The sequence below is a fragment of the Siphateles boraxobius genome, unplaced genomic scaffold (genome assembly GCF_051911475.1).
Source record: "Siphateles boraxobius isolate OS27281-9 unplaced genomic scaffold, OSU_SipBor_1 390, whole genome shotgun sequence".
NCBI classification, from domain to species: domain Eukaryota; kingdom Metazoa; phylum Chordata; class Actinopteri; order Cypriniformes; family Leuciscidae; genus Siphateles; species Siphateles boraxobius.
Genome location: NW_027509020.1, coordinates 57,052 through 66,615, shown reverse-complemented (window position 1 = coordinate 66,615; position 9,564 = coordinate 57,052). Strand labels below are relative to the sequence as shown.

General features: G+C 41.0%; 26 non-coding genes across 26 annotated transcripts; all 26 read left to right on the top strand.

Annotated features, from left to right (window-relative positions):
* Positions 1-331: 331 nt before the first annotated feature.
* On the top strand, positions 332-450 carry LOC143704855 (5S ribosomal RNA). Its single transcript, XR_013191796.1, has one exon. It is a non-coding gene; the product is annotated as a 5S ribosomal RNA (ribosomal RNA).
* A 162-nt stretch (positions 451-612) lies between these two features.
* LOC143704854 (5S ribosomal RNA) lies at positions 613-731 on the top strand. The gene has a single exon (XR_013191795.1). It is a non-coding gene; the product is annotated as a 5S ribosomal RNA (ribosomal RNA).
* A 162-nt stretch (positions 732-893) lies between these two features.
* Positions 894-1,012, top strand: LOC143704731 (5S ribosomal RNA). Its single transcript, XR_013191675.1, has one exon. It is a non-coding gene; the product is annotated as a 5S ribosomal RNA (ribosomal RNA).
* Positions 1,013-1,375: 363 nt separating this feature from the next.
* Positions 1,376-1,494, top strand: LOC143704853 (5S ribosomal RNA). Its single transcript, XR_013191794.1, has one exon. It is a non-coding gene; the product is annotated as a 5S ribosomal RNA (ribosomal RNA).
* Positions 1,495-1,656: 162 nt separating this feature from the next.
* On the top strand, positions 1,657-1,775 carry LOC143704852 (5S ribosomal RNA). Its single transcript, XR_013191793.1, has one exon. It is a non-coding gene; the product is annotated as a 5S ribosomal RNA (ribosomal RNA).
* Positions 1,776-1,936: 161 nt separating this feature from the next.
* Positions 1,937-2,055, top strand: LOC143704851 (5S ribosomal RNA). Its single transcript, XR_013191792.1, has one exon. It is a non-coding gene; the product is annotated as a 5S ribosomal RNA (ribosomal RNA).
* Positions 2,056-2,216: 161 nt separating this feature from the next.
* Positions 2,217-2,335, top strand: LOC143704849 (5S ribosomal RNA). The gene has a single exon (XR_013191789.1). It is a non-coding gene; the product is annotated as a 5S ribosomal RNA (ribosomal RNA).
* A 372-nt stretch (positions 2,336-2,707) lies between these two features.
* On the top strand, positions 2,708-2,826 carry LOC143704712 (5S ribosomal RNA). Its single transcript, XR_013191657.1, has one exon. It is a non-coding gene; the product is annotated as a 5S ribosomal RNA (ribosomal RNA).
* A 161-nt stretch (positions 2,827-2,987) lies between these two features.
* LOC143704848 (5S ribosomal RNA) lies at positions 2,988-3,106 on the top strand. Its single transcript, XR_013191788.1, has one exon. It is a non-coding gene; the product is annotated as a 5S ribosomal RNA (ribosomal RNA).
* Positions 3,107-3,478: 372 nt separating this feature from the next.
* Positions 3,479-3,597, top strand: LOC143704711 (5S ribosomal RNA). The gene has a single exon (XR_013191656.1). It is a non-coding gene; the product is annotated as a 5S ribosomal RNA (ribosomal RNA).
* A 372-nt stretch (positions 3,598-3,969) lies between these two features.
* On the top strand, positions 3,970-4,088 carry LOC143704847 (5S ribosomal RNA). The gene has a single exon (XR_013191787.1). It is a non-coding gene; the product is annotated as a 5S ribosomal RNA (ribosomal RNA).
* Positions 4,089-4,250: 162 nt separating this feature from the next.
* LOC143704845 (5S ribosomal RNA) lies at positions 4,251-4,369 on the top strand. The gene has a single exon (XR_013191786.1). It is a non-coding gene; the product is annotated as a 5S ribosomal RNA (ribosomal RNA).
* A 162-nt stretch (positions 4,370-4,531) lies between these two features.
* LOC143704844 (5S ribosomal RNA) lies at positions 4,532-4,650 on the top strand. The gene has a single exon (XR_013191785.1). It is a non-coding gene; the product is annotated as a 5S ribosomal RNA (ribosomal RNA).
* A 363-nt stretch (positions 4,651-5,013) lies between these two features.
* Positions 5,014-5,132, top strand: LOC143704709 (5S ribosomal RNA). The gene has a single exon (XR_013191654.1). It is a non-coding gene; the product is annotated as a 5S ribosomal RNA (ribosomal RNA).
* A 372-nt stretch (positions 5,133-5,504) lies between these two features.
* LOC143704842 (5S ribosomal RNA) lies at positions 5,505-5,623 on the top strand. The gene has a single exon (XR_013191783.1). It is a non-coding gene; the product is annotated as a 5S ribosomal RNA (ribosomal RNA).
* A 162-nt stretch (positions 5,624-5,785) lies between these two features.
* On the top strand, positions 5,786-5,904 carry LOC143704841 (5S ribosomal RNA). Its single transcript, XR_013191782.1, has one exon. It is a non-coding gene; the product is annotated as a 5S ribosomal RNA (ribosomal RNA).
* Positions 5,905-6,066: 162 nt separating this feature from the next.
* LOC143704840 (5S ribosomal RNA) lies at positions 6,067-6,185 on the top strand. The gene has a single exon (XR_013191781.1). It is a non-coding gene; the product is annotated as a 5S ribosomal RNA (ribosomal RNA).
* A 373-nt stretch (positions 6,186-6,558) lies between these two features.
* On the top strand, positions 6,559-6,677 carry LOC143704839 (5S ribosomal RNA). The gene has a single exon (XR_013191780.1). It is a non-coding gene; the product is annotated as a 5S ribosomal RNA (ribosomal RNA).
* Positions 6,678-6,839: 162 nt separating this feature from the next.
* On the top strand, positions 6,840-6,958 carry LOC143704838 (5S ribosomal RNA). Its single transcript, XR_013191779.1, has one exon. It is a non-coding gene; the product is annotated as a 5S ribosomal RNA (ribosomal RNA).
* Positions 6,959-7,120: 162 nt separating this feature from the next.
* LOC143704730 (5S ribosomal RNA) lies at positions 7,121-7,239 on the top strand. Its single transcript, XR_013191674.1, has one exon. It is a non-coding gene; the product is annotated as a 5S ribosomal RNA (ribosomal RNA).
* A 162-nt stretch (positions 7,240-7,401) lies between these two features.
* On the top strand, positions 7,402-7,520 carry LOC143704836 (5S ribosomal RNA). The gene has a single exon (XR_013191777.1). It is a non-coding gene; the product is annotated as a 5S ribosomal RNA (ribosomal RNA).
* Positions 7,521-7,893: 373 nt separating this feature from the next.
* Positions 7,894-8,012, top strand: LOC143704738 (5S ribosomal RNA). Its single transcript, XR_013191682.1, has one exon. It is a non-coding gene; the product is annotated as a 5S ribosomal RNA (ribosomal RNA).
* A 162-nt stretch (positions 8,013-8,174) lies between these two features.
* On the top strand, positions 8,175-8,293 carry LOC143704834 (5S ribosomal RNA). Its single transcript, XR_013191776.1, has one exon. It is a non-coding gene; the product is annotated as a 5S ribosomal RNA (ribosomal RNA).
* Positions 8,294-8,656: 363 nt separating this feature from the next.
* On the top strand, positions 8,657-8,775 carry LOC143704708 (5S ribosomal RNA). The gene has a single exon (XR_013191653.1). It is a non-coding gene; the product is annotated as a 5S ribosomal RNA (ribosomal RNA).
* Positions 8,776-9,147: 372 nt separating this feature from the next.
* LOC143704833 (5S ribosomal RNA) lies at positions 9,148-9,266 on the top strand. The gene has a single exon (XR_013191775.1). It is a non-coding gene; the product is annotated as a 5S ribosomal RNA (ribosomal RNA).
* A 162-nt stretch (positions 9,267-9,428) lies between these two features.
* Positions 9,429-9,547, top strand: LOC143704832 (5S ribosomal RNA). The gene has a single exon (XR_013191774.1). It is a non-coding gene; the product is annotated as a 5S ribosomal RNA (ribosomal RNA).
* The last annotated feature ends 17 nt before the right edge of the window (positions 9,548-9,564 follow it).

The window sequence follows — 9,564 nt, the reverse complement described above, 5'->3', positions numbered from 1 at the left end:
AAAAAGCCTTAAAAAGTCTCTGAGATTCTTCAGAAAGCATGAAAGAGTTTGAGTTTTTTCAAAAGTTCTTCTTAGTCTTCTTCACTAATGGTCTAAGCTTTTAAATAAGGCCTGGTTAGTACTTGGATGGGAGGGCGCATGGGAATACTAGGTGTTGTAAGCTTTTTTAAGAAAAAAAAAAAAGAGTCCCTGAGCTTCTTCAAAAAGCCTTAAAAAGTCTCTGAGATTCTTCAGAAAGCAAGAAAGAGCTTGAGTTTTTTCAAAAGTTGTTCTTAGTTTTCTTCACTAATGGTCTAACCTTTTAAATAGCCCAATTTTGGCAGCAGTTTTAGCTTACGGCCATACCACCTTGGGCACGCCCGATCTCGTCTGATCTCGGAAGCTAAGCAGGGTCGGGCCTGGTTAGTACTTGGATGGGAGACCGCCTGGGAATACCAGGTGCTGTAAGCTTTTAAAAAAAAAAAAAAGAGTCCCTGAGCTTCAAAAAGCCTTAAAAAGTCTCTGAGATTCTTCAGAAAGCATGAAAGAGTTTGAGTTTTTTCAAAAGTTGTTCTTAGTTTTCTTCACTAATGGTCTAACCTTTTAAATAGCCCAATTTTGGCAGCAGTTTTCGCTTACGGCCATACCACCTTGGGCACGCCCGATCTCGTCTGATCTCGGAAGCTAAGCAGGGTCGGGCCTGGTTAGTACTTGGATGGGAGACCGCCTGGGAATACCAGGTGCTGTAAGCTTTTAAAAAAAAAAAAAAGAGTCCCTGAGCTTCAAAAAGCCTTAAAAAGTCTCTGAGATTCTTCAGAAAGCAAGAAAGAGCTTGAGTTTTTTCAAAAGTTGTTCTTAGTTTTCTTCACTAATGGTCTAACCTTTTAAATAGCCCAATTTTGGCAGCAGTTTTAGCTTACGTCCATACCACCTTGGGCACGCCCGATCTCGTCTGATCTCGGAAGCTAAGCAGGGTCGGGCCTGGTTAGTACTTGGATGGGAGACCGCCTGGGAATACCAGGTGCTGTAAGCTTTTAAAAAAAAAAAAAAGAGTGCCTGAGCTTCAAAAAGCCTTAAAAAGTCTCTGAGATTCTTCAGAAAGCATGAAAGAGTTTGAGTTTTTTCAAAAGTTCTTCTTAGTCTTCTTCACTAATGGTCTAAGCTTTTAAATAAGGCCTGGTTAGTACTTGGATGGGAGGCCGCATGGGAATACTAGGTGTTGTAAGCTTTTTTAAGAAAAAAAAAAAAGAGTCCCTGAGCTTCTTCAAAAAGCCTTAAAAAGTCTCTGAGATTCTTCAGAAAGCATGAAAGAGCTTGAGTTTTTTCAAAAGTTGTTCTTAGTTTTCTTCACTAATGGTCTAACCTTTTAAATAGCCCAATTTTGGCAGCAGTTTTAGCTTACGGCCATACCACCTTGGGCACGCCCGATCTCGTCTGATCTCGGAAGCTAAGCAGGGTCGGGCCTGGTTAGTACTTGGATGGGAGACCGCCTGGGAATACCAGGTGCTGTAAGCTTTTAAAAAAAAAAAAAAGAGTGCCTGAGCTTCAAAAAGCCTTAAAAAGTCTCTGAGATTCTTCAGAAAGCATGAAAGAGTTTGAGTTTTTTCAAAAGTTGTTCTTAGTTTTCTTCACTAATGGTCTAACCTTTTAAATAGCCCAATTTTGGCAGCAGTATTCGCTTACGGCCATACCACCTTGGGCACGCCCGATCTCGTCTGATCTCGGAAGCTAAGCAGGGTCGGGCCTGGTTAGTACTTGGATGGGAGACCGCCTGGGAATACCAGGTGCTGTAAGCTTTTAAAAAAAAAAAAAGAGTCCCTGAGCTTCAAAAAGCCTTAAAAAGTCTCTGAGATTCTTCAGAAAGCATGAAAGAGTTTGAGTTTTTTCAAAAGTTCTTCTTAGTCTTCTTCACTAATGGTCTAACCTTTTAAATAGCCCAATTTTGGCAGCAGTATTCGCTTACGGCCATACCACCTTGGGCACGCCCGATCTCGTCTGATCTCGGAAGCTAAGCAGGGTCGGGCCTGGTTAGTACTTGGATGGGAGACCGCCTGGGAATACCAGGTGCTGTAAGCTTTTAAAAAAAAAAAAAGAGTCCCTGAGCTTCAAAAAGCCTTAAAAAGTCTCTGAGATTCTTCAGAAAGCATGAAAGAGTTTGAGTTTTTTCAAAAGTTGTTCTTAGTTTTCTTCACTAATGGTCTAACCTTTTAAATAGCCCAATTTTGGCAGCAGTTTTCGCTTACGGCCATACCACCTTGGGCACGCCCGATCTCGTCTGATCTCGGAAGCTAAGCAGGGTCGGGCCTGGTTAGTACTTGGATGGGAGACCGCCTGGGAATACCAGGTGCTGTAAGCTTTTAAAAAAAAAAAAAAAAAAAAAAAGAGTGCCTGAGCTTCAAAAAGCCTTAAAAAGTCTCTGAGATTCTTCAGAAAGCATGAAAGAGTTTGAGTTTTTTCAAAAGTTCTTCTTAGTCTTCTTCACTAATGGTCTAAGCTTTTAAATAAGGCCTGGTTAGTACTTGGATGGGAGGCCGCATGGGAATACTAGGTGTTGTAAGCTTTTTTAAGAAAAAAAAAAAAGAGTCCCTGAGCTTCTTCAAAAAGCCTTAAAAAGTCTCTGAGATTCTTCAGAAAGCATGAAAGAGCTTGAGTTTTTTCAAAAGTTGTTCTTAGTTTTCTTCACTAATGGTCTAACCTTTTAAATAGCCCAATTTTGGCAGCAGTTTTAGCTTACGGCCATACCACCTTGGGCACGCCTGATCTCGTCTGATCTCGGAAGCTAAGCAGGGTCGGGCCTGGTTAGTACTTGGATGGGAGACCGCCTGGGAATACCAGGTGCTGTAAGCTTTTAAAAAAAAAAAAAGAGTCCCTGAGCTTCAAAAAGCCTTAAAAAGTCTCTGAGATTCTTCAGAAAGCATGAAAGAGTTTGAGTTTTTTCAAAAGTTGTTCTTAGTTTTCTTCACTAATGGTCTAACCTTTTAAATAGCCCAATTTTGGCAGCAGTTTTCGCTTACGGCCATACCACCTTGGGCACGCCCGATCTCGTCTGATCTCGGAAGCTAAGCAGGGTCGGGCCTGGTTAGTACTTGGATGGGAGACCGCCTGGGAATACCAGGTGCTGTAAGCTTTTAAAAAAAAAAAAAAAAAAAAAAAGAGTGCCTGAGCTTCAAAAAGCCTTAAAAAGTCTCTGAGATTCTTCAGAAAGCATGAAAGAGTTTGAGTTTTTTCAAAAGTTCTTCTTAGTCTTCTTCACTAATGGTCTAAGCTTTTAAATAAGGCCTGGTTAGTACTTGGATGGGAGGCCGCATGGGAATACTAGGTGTTGTAAGCTTTTTTAAGAAAAAAAAAAAAGAGTCCCTGAGCTTCTTCAAAAAGCCTTAAAAAGTCTCTGAGATTCTTCAGAAAGCATGAAAGAGCTTGAGTTTTTTCAAAAGTTGTTCTTAGTTTTCTTCACTAATGGTCTAACCTTTTAAATAGCCCAATTTTGGCAGCAGTTTTAGCTTACGGCCATACCACCTTGGGCACGCCTGATCTCGTCTGATCTCGGAAGCTAAGCAGGGTCGGGCCTGGTTAGTACTTGGATGGGAGACCGCCTGGGAATACCAGGTGCTGTAAGCTTTTAAAAAAAAAAAAAAAAAAAAAAAGAGTGCCTGAGCTTCAAAAAGCCTTAAAAAGTCTCTGAGATTCTTCAGAAAGCATGAAAGAGTTTGAGTTTTTTCAAAAGTTCTTCTTAGTCTTCTTCACTAATGGTCTAAGCTTTTAAATAAGGCCTGGTTAGTACTTGGATGGGAGGCCGCATGGGAATACTAGGTGTTGTAAGCTTTTTTAAGAAAAAAAAAAAAGAGTCCCTGAGCTTCTTCAAAAAGCCTTAAAAAGTCTCTGAGATTCTTCAGAAAGCATGAAAGAGCTTGAGTTTTTTCAAAAGTTGTTCTTAGTTTTCTTCACTAATGGTCTAACCTTTTAAATAGCCCAATTTTGGCAGCAGTTTTAGCTTACGGCCATACCACCTTGGGCACGCCCGATCTCGTCTGATCTCGGAAGCTAAGCAGGGTCGGGCCTGGTTAGTACTTGGATGGGAGACCGCCTGGGAATACCAGGTGCTGTAAGCTTTTAAAAAAAAAAAAAAGAGTGCCTGAGCTTCAAAAAGCCTTAAAAAGTCTCTGAGATTCTTCAGAAAGCATGAAAGAGTTTGAGTTTTTTCAAAAGTTGTTCTTAGTTTTCTTCACTAATGGTCTAACCTTTTAAATAGCCCAATTTTGGCAGCAGTATTCGCTTACGGCCATACCACCTTGGGCACGCCCGATCTCGTCTGATCTCGGAAGCTAAGCAGGGTCGGGCCTGGTTAGTACTTGGATGGGAGACCGCCTGGGAATACCAGGTGCTGTAAGCTTTTAAAAAAAAAAAAAAGAGTCCCTGAGCTTCAAAAAGCCTTAAAAAGTCTCTGAGATTCTTCAGAAAGCATGAAAGAGTTAAAGTTTTTTCAAAAGTTCTTCTTAGTCTTCTTCACTAATGGTCTAACCTTTTAAATAGCCCAATTTTGGCAGCAGTATTCGCTTACGGCCATACCACCTTGGGCACGCCCGATCTCGTCTGATCTCGGAAGCTAAGCAGGGTCGGGCCTGGTTAGTACTTGGATGGGAGACCGCCTGGGAATACCAGGTGCTGTAAGCTTTTAAAAAAAAAAAAAAGAGTCCCTGAGCTTCAAAAAGCCTTAAAAAGTCTCTGAGATTCTTCAGAAAGCATGAAAGAGTTTGAGTTTTTTCAAAAGTTCTTCTTAGTCTTCTTCACTAATGGTCTAAGCTTTTAAATAAGGCCTGGTTAGTACTTGGATGGGAGGCCGCATGGGAATACTAGGTGTTGTAAGCTTTTTTAAGAAAAAAAAAAAAGAGTCCCTGAGCTTCTTCAAAAAGCCTTAAAAAGTCTCTGAGATTCTTCAGAAAGCATGAAAGAGCTTGAGTTTTTTCAAAAGTTGTTCTTAGTTTTCTTCACTAATGGTCTAACCTTTTAAATAGCCCAATTTTGGCAGCAGTTTTAGCTTACGGCCATACCACCTTGGGCACGCCTGATCTCGTCTGATCTCGGAAGCTAAGCAGGGTCGGGCCTGGTTAGTACTTGGATGGGAGACCGCCTGGGAATACCAGGTGCTGTAAGCTTTTAAAAAAAAAAAAAAAAAAAAAAAGAGTGCCTGAGCTTCAAAAAGCCTTAAAAAGTCTCTGAGATTCTTCAGAAAGCATGAAAGAGTTTGAGTTTTTTCAAAAGTTCTTCTTAGTCTTCTTCACTAATGGTCTAAGCTTTTAAATAAGGCCTGGTTAGTACTTGGATGGGAGGCCGCATGGGAATACTAGGTGTTGTAAGCTTTTTTAAGAAAAAAAAAAAAGAGTCCCTGAGCTTCTTCAAAAAGCCTTAAAAAGTCTCTGAGATTCTTCAGAAAGCATGAAAGAGCTTGAGTTTTTTCAAAAGTTGTTCTTAGTTTTCTTCACTAATGGTCTAACCTTTTAAATAGCCCAATTTTGGCAGCAGTTTTAGCTTACGGCCATACCACCTTGGGCACGCCCGATCTCGTCTGATCTCGGAAGCTAAGCAGGGTCGGGCCTGGTTAGTACTTGGATGGGAGACCGCCTGGGAATACCAGGTGCTGTAAGCTTTTAAAAAAAAAAAAAAGAGTGCCTGAGCTTCAAAAAGCCTTAAAAAGTCTCTGAGATTCTTCAGAAAGCATGAAAGAGTTTGAGTTTTTTCAAAAGTTGTTCTTAGTTTTCTTCACTAATGGTCTAACCTTTTAAATAGCCCAATTTTGGCAGCAGTATTCGCTTACGGCCATACCACCTTGGGCACGCCCGATCTCGTCTGATCTCGGAAGCTAAGCAGGGTCGGGCCTGGTTAGTACTTGGATGGGAGACCGCCTGGGAATACCAGGTGCTGTAAGCTTTTAAAAAAAAAAAAAAGAGTCCCTGAGCTTCAAAAAGCCTTAAAAAGTCTCTGAGATTCTTCAGAAAGCATGAAAGAGTTAAAGTTTTTTCAAAAGTTCTTCTTAGTCTTCTTCACTAATGGTCTAACCTTTTAAATAGCCCAATTTTGGCAGCAGTATTCGCTTACGGCCATACCACCTTGGGCACGCCCGATCTCGTCTGATCTCGGAAGCTAAGCAGGGTCGGGCCTGGTTAGTACTTGGATGGGAGACCGCCTGGGAATACCAGGTGCTGTAAGCTTTTAAAAAAAAAAAAAAAAAAAAAAAAGAGTGCCTGAGCTTCAAAAAGCCTTAAAAAGTCTCTGAGATTCTTCAGAAAGCATGAAAGAGTTTGAGTTTTTTCAAAAGTTCTTCTTAGTCTTCTTCACTAATGGTCTAAGCTTTTAAATAAGGCCTGGTTAGTACTTGGATGGGAGGGCGCATGGGAATACTAGGTGTTGTAAGCTTTTTTAAGAAAAAAAAAAAAGAGTCCCTGAGCTTCTTCAAAAAGCCTTAAAAAGTCTCTGAGATTCTTCAGAAAGCAAGAAAGAGCTTGAGTTTTTTCAAAAGTTGTTCTTAGTTTTCTTCACTAATGGTCTAACCTTTTAAATAGCCCAATTTTGGCAGCAGTTTTAGCTTACGGCCATACCACCTTGGGCACGCCCGATCTCGTCTGATCTCGGAAGCTAAGCAGGGTCGGGCCTGGTTAGTACTTGGATGGGAGACCGCCTGGGAATACCAGGTGCTGTAAGCTTTTAAAAAAAAAAAAAAGAGTCCCTGAGCTTCAAAAAGCCTTAAAAAGTCTCTGAGATTCTTCAGAAAGCATGAAAGAGTTTGAGTTTTTTCAAAAGTTGTTCTTAGTTTTCTTCACTAATGGTCTAACCTTTTAAATAGCCCAATTTTGGCAGCAGTTTTCGCTTACGGCCATACCACCTTGGGCACGCCCGATCTCGTCTGATCTCGGAAGCTAAGCAGGGTCGGGCCTGGTTAGTACTTGGATGGGAGACCGCCTGGGAATACCAGGTGCTGTAAGCTTTTAAAAAAAAAAAAAAGAGTCCCTGAGCTTCAAAAAGCCTTAAAAAGTCTCTGAGATTCTTCAGAAAGCAAGAAAGAGCTTGAGTTTTTTCAAAAGTTGTTCTTAGTTTTCTTCACTAATGGTCTAACCTTTTAAATAGCCCAATTTTGGCAGCAGTTTTAGCTTACGTCCATACCACCTTGGGCACGCCCGATCTCGTCTGATCTCGGAAGCTAAGCAGGGTCGGGCCTGGTTAGTACTTGGATGGGAGACCGCCTGGGAATACCAGGTGCTGTAAGCTTTTAAAAAAAAAAAAAAGAGTGCCTGAGCTTCAAAAAGCCTTAAAAAGTCTCTGAGATTCTTCAGAAAGCATGAAAGAGTTTGAGTTTTTTCAAAAGTTGTTCTTAGTTTTCTTCACTAATGGTCTAACCTTTTAAATAGCCCAATTTTGGCAGCAGTATTCGCTTACGGCCATACCACCTTGGGCACGCCCGATCTCGTCTGATCTCGGAAGCTAAGCAGGGTCGGGCCTGGTTAGTACTTGGATGGGAGACCGCCTGGGAATACCAGGTGCTGTAAGCTTTTAAAAAAAAAAAAAAAAAAAAAAAAGAGTGCCTGAGCTTCAAAAAGCCTTAAAAAGTCTCTGAGATTCTTCAGAAAGCATGAAAGAGTTTGAGTTTTTTCAAAAGTTCTTCTTAGTCTTCTTCACTAATGGTCTAAGCTTTTAAATAAGGCCTGGTTAGTACTTGGATGGGAGGGCGCATGGGAATACTAGGTGTTGTAAGCTTTTTTAAGAAAAAAAAAAAAGAGTCCCTGAGCTTCTTCAAAAAGCCTTAAAAAGTCTCTGAGATTCTTCAGAAAGCAAGAAAGAGCTTGAGTTTTTTCAAAAGTTGTTCTTAGTTTTCTTCACTAATGGTCTAACCTTTTAAATAGCCCAATTTTGGCAGCAGTTTTAGCTTACGGCCATACCACCTTGGGCACGCCCGATCTCGTCTGATCTCGGAATCTAAGCAGGGTCGGGCCTGGTTAGTACTTGGATGGGAGACCGCCTGGGAATACCAGGTGCTGTAAGCTTTTAAAAAAAAAAAAAAGAGTCCCTGAGCTTCAAAAAGCCTTAAAAAGTCTCTGAGATTCTTCAGAAAGCATGAAAGAGTTTGAGTTTTTTCAAAAGTTGTTCTTAGTTTTCTTCACTAATGGTCTAACCTTTTAAATAGCCCAATTTTGGCAGCAGTTTTCGCTTACGGCCATACCACCTTGGGCACGCCCGATCTCGTCTGATCTCGGAAGCTAAGCAGGGTCGGGCCTGGTTAGTACTTGGATGGGAGACCGCCTGGGAATACCAGGTGCTGTAAGCTTTTAAAAAAAAAAAAAAGAGTCCCTGAGCTTCAAAAAGCCTTAAAAAGTCTCTGAGATTCTTCAGAAAGCATGAAAGAGTTTGAGTTTTTTCAAAAGTTCTTCTTAGTCTTCTTCACTAATGGTCTAAGCTTTTAAATAAGGCCTGGTTAGTACTTGGATGGGAGGCCGCATGGGAATACTAGGTGTTGTAAGCTTTTTTAAGAAAAAAAAAAAAGAGTCCCTGAGCTTCTTCAAAAAGCCTTAAAAAGTCTCTGAGATTCTTCAGAAAGCATGAAAGAGCTTGAGTTTTTTCAAAAGTTGTTCTTAGTTTTCTTCACTAATGGTCTAACCTTTTAAATAGCCCAATTTTGGCAGCAGTTTTAGCTTACGGCCATACCACCTTGGGCACGCCTGATCTCGTCTGATCTCGGAAGCTAAGCAGGGTCGGGCCTGGTTAGTACTTGGATGGGAGACCGCCTGGGAATACCAGGTGCTGTAAGCTTTTAAAAAAAAAAAAAAAAAAAAAAAGAGTGCCTGAGCTTCAAAAAGCCTTAAAAAGTCTCTGAGATTCTTCAGAAAGCATGAAAGAGTTTGAGTTTTTTCAAAAGTTCTTCTTAGTCTTCTTCACTAATGGTCTAAGCTTTTAAATAAGGCCTGGTTAGTACTTGGATGGGAGGCCGCATGGGAATACTAGGTGTTGTAAGCTTTTTTAAGAAAAAAAAAAAAGAGTCCCTGAGCTTCTTCAAAAAGCCTTAAAAAGTCTCTGAGATTCTTCAGAAAGCATGAAAGAGCTTGAGTTTTTTCAAAAGTTGTTCTTAGTTTTCTTCACTAATGGTCTAACCTTTTAAATAGCCCAATTTTGGCAGCAGTTTTAGCTTACGGCCATACCACCTTGGGCACGCCCGATCTCGTCTGATCTCGGAAGCTAAGCAGGGTCGGGCCTGGTTAGTACTTGGATGGGAGACCGCCTGGGAATACCAGGTGCTGTAAGCTTTTAAAAAAAAAAAAAAGAGTCCCTGAGCTTCAAAAAGCCTTAAAAAGTCTCTGAGATTCTTCAGAAAGCATGAAAGAGTTTGAGTTTTTTCAAAAGTTGTTCTTAGTTTTCTTCACTAATGGTCTAACCTTTTAAATAGCCCAATTTTGGCAGCAGTTTTCGCTTACGGCCATACCACCTTGGGCACGCCCGATCTCGTCTGATCTCGGAAGCTAAGCAGGGTCGGGCCTGGTTAGTACTTGGATGGGAGACCGCCTGGGAATACCAGGTGCTGTAAGCTTTTAAAAAAAAAAAAAA